This window comes from Sinocyclocheilus grahami, unplaced genomic scaffold, assembly GCF_001515645.1.
Source record: "Sinocyclocheilus grahami isolate Dianchi unplaced genomic scaffold, SAMN03320097.WGS_v1.1 scaffold526.1, whole genome shotgun sequence".
Taxonomy (NCBI): domain Eukaryota; kingdom Metazoa; phylum Chordata; class Actinopteri; order Cypriniformes; family Cyprinidae; genus Sinocyclocheilus; species Sinocyclocheilus grahami.
Window position 1 is genome coordinate 327452 of NW_015505705.1, and position 3797 is coordinate 331248.

The 3797-nt window shown below is 35.6% G+C and overlaps 1 pseudogene; it reads right to left on the bottom strand.

The window, feature by feature from the left end:
• The window catches only part of LOC107555172 (four and a half LIM domains protein 1-like), an 8690-nt pseudogene that overhangs the window by 3523 nt on the left and 1370 nt on the right, over nucleotides 1-3797 (bottom strand).

Sequence of the window (3797 nt, forward strand, 5' to 3'; positions counted from 1 at the left end):
TGTACCTGGTTAATTATTTTGCATACATCAGATTTGAACACTTTCCAGGTGGGTTGTCTGTCAACTAGCCTAACTAATGGCTGTGGTATGACATATTTTACTGTTCTTCACAAAGTCCCAAAGGTTAAGGAAAAATAATGTGTCTACTTTCCTGTCTCCTTTGCAAATGTGAACTCTAAACTAATCCTTTATTGGAAGGAAGCTGGTAGATCCCAAAGTTTCAAATGAAACTGAGCAAGTTGGCCTGTATAGTCCATAAATAAGTTTGGCTCAAGTTGTCAAACATCACTGCCAAAACCAGAATCACAGACCTGTTTTTCTGTGTCGTGTATAGTTTGAGTCCGCTGTACCGACCCAATGGCCCTATTAACACGTCTAAAACCAAACCTCCCATCCATGCTTGTTTTAGACAAGCAGAAGTATTGTTTTATGGACACAAGAGAAGTATTTGAACAGTAATGAGGTTTAAATATGCTAGATACTGTTACAGGACTTGACATAAGCGCTCTTGTTTTCCCGAAAGTTTGAAGACTTCTGAAATGTGCTGTTCATGATAGTTTTTTTAATTCAGTTCTGTGTTTCCTGGTCGGTTAACTTTAATAACAGACCCGATAGACAATAAGGGATCAAATTTTAGCTAAGTTCTAACAGTCATGCTCACCAAAGCTCAAAGATCACCGGCTCATACTTTTTTCAAATTAGATTTATGGTGTTTTTATGGGACAGTCAACAGAGGACAGGGCCTGGATTCAAAAAACATTTTTAAGAATAACATTTTTCTTAACTACTATTTTCTAGATGGGGAAAAGTTAAGTATTTCGTTCTTCTGAAAAGACTTATAAGAGAAAAGAGAATATTCATATCTTTATCTTTCTTTCAGATTTCTCTTCTTGAAAATAATGAAAGGGAGACATTCATTCTTGTTATTTTTAATATTTTACTATTCTTTTTTACTGCGTTTACTTTTTATTATTATTTATTGGTATTAAGAATTTTTCTTATTTTTATTAATTAATAATATATTTTTAAAGATTGTTCATTATATAGAATAAAAGTGGGGCGTTTATATTATTATTATACATATTTTTTCATCATTATTATTTTTCCGTAACTATAATACTTTATTTCTTTAGAAGATTTTCATAAATCATCCCAAATTCGATCTCATGTCACCCACATATGCACATGTGCTAACCACTAGACTACAGCTCCATTCATATGGTTATAATTAACAGTAAACAGTTTCATTAAAACAAATAAAGAGCAAATAAGGGAACCTGCTAAATGGGTCACAGATAAGCGTGAATGGGGGCATTTTTATAGACGCTGAAGTAATGGCGAACTGACAGACCCCTGTTTTAGTCAAATATTTAATGTGATCTCCAGGGAGATGGCAGACTGTTGAGACTGGAATCTGGTTTCAGGATGACCTCATGCACCAGCATCTGGAACACAGTCGGGCGAGCGTAACAGCCAAAGCAAACGAGGGGAAGAATCGGAACAGTCATGCTGCTTGCGACCTATTGGTTGATGCGATATGAGGCAACTGGAGAGCCTGTGAGACTTCAGCTGAAGAGAAAAATAATATGGTGATACTGATCATGTTTTTTCCCTCCTTTATGCTGCTTTTGCGTGCATTTAGCAAGTTATTTTTCTTCGCAGACTCATAAAAGGGTGTGGTGCATATGATGAAGGCGACCAAATTAGAAGCTGGGCTATGACATCACTTGCTGGGTTAGTTCAAAACATCCCTTTTACAGTAATTATTGCATTTGAAAACCACACACGAACGCACTTGTGCATATGCTCTAACCCAAACAGGGAAACTTATGTTGGAAGTACTGGTTTTTTTCATGCATTTTATGGCACAAATGGTCCTATTTAGCCAACGTGGGTTATCTGAATTGGGTGTGGTAATGGAATCAACCCTGTTATACAGAGGGGAAAATTGAGGGGGTCTTGGCAGAGTGTTGTGTTGGCATGATCTCTATGCTGAAGAATGTGGTGAAAGCTTGGAAACAGGAAGCCTGTGAAACAGCGGTAAGAAGAACAGGCGAGACGGCTGGCCAGCGGCGTAACCCTAGTACTCTTGATCTGCACTCCTAAATACACTTTCACAATGAGGGAACTCAAACAAGACTACCGTCCCTCTCTAGGCAAGTGGGGTTAATCTGGGGCCACATTTTAACCACCATATAATTATCCTGTTTATAATGTTTATAATGTAACCTATTGTTAGTGCCAGGTCAGGTTACTTATTACATGGCGTTCTGGAATATTTCATTTGGTCACAGCATTCATTTGGTCTGCGGTCAAATATTTTTTGTGCAGCAGTCGGATTCCGGAATCTTCTCCATAGGGGAATTGATTTTTGACCAACGGGGCTGTTAATTGATGGTATATGCTTTTGTTGAAGCCACCAGTGTGCATTATTTCAACATATTTTTTAAATATTATTATTGAAATGCAGAATTCAGAATTCATGACTCTAAAAAAATCTCCACCAATCAGAAAATTGAAACAAATGAATCACACAAAAAGAGCTCTTTAACGTCAACCCACTCCCATGAACCTGCCCTATCAAACTACTTAAATATTTGTCTAGTTATGCCTATTATCCAATAAATATATAATTTTTTTTCTATATACATAATCAACATATCAATATTTCTATATTTTCTCCATTTGATTATGTCATTTGCAATGCTTCAAGGGATTGTAGTTCTTTCCCTCAATAAAGCTGTTGAGTACACGGGCCTTGTATGGTACCTTTGTTTTTTTTTGTCTGACTTTCAAATACTTTTTTGTTTTAAATTCAATTTTGTAATGTTGTGATTGTGATTCGTAGCTGGTTGGTTTGGTTCTTGGCTTGTAACTCTTTAATGAAGGCTTTTTAAAATCCCTATGGGAAAAATACTAGTGAAAGCAAGGCTGCTGAAAAAAATGGATGGACATTTAGAAAATATCTGAATTCAAAAGTTATTTAAAGTTATTTAAAGTACTGATTTAAAAAAAAATCTGTCCTATGATGTAAATATCAAGTTTAAAACCCAAAGCAAACAATTTGCCAGTAATATTTGTTGTAGCACTCATTGATATCCATCTGCTGTTGTATGTTTATTCTAATACAAAGAGCAGTAGGATACAAAAAACAGAGAATCCCCGAGTTCTTAAATGTTTCAACATATGAATTTAAAAAGGCCCCAACAAATCTCCTTTGTACCAGGAGAGCAACATCATTTCACAAATGCAAAACTGGATCTGTATGGTCCAGTTTTGAGATATTGATGGTCCATGTCAAATGTTTTTGAGAATAAGAAAAAAAGAAAAAGAAAAAGAAAAGCTTCCATAATTAAGTTGTTTTAACTTTAAACTGTCACTTATGGACCAAATATGAATCCATAATCCATGTTGTAATAAAAAGGTCCATCCCCTGTTGTCCCCTCACATCAAAATCCACAGACATATTTCTTTAGAACTGTTTTGGACTGTTTTTGCTTTTAAATGGTGACTGATCTGTGCATATTTCTCTCCTGATTCAGACGAGACAACATTTCACTGAAGAAAGCAATTTTATACATAAAGGATTTTATATTTTATCTGGAAGCAATGGTTTGAAGTGAAAACGTCTTAATGATGGATTTGTTTCTTACAAACATGCACCTTTTCACTTCACAAGACATTAATTGAAGGACTTGTGTGGATTAGTTGTGGATTATTGTGATGTTTTCATCAGCTGTTTGGACTCTCAATCTAGCGGCACCCATTCACTGCAGAGGATCCATTGGTGAGCAAGT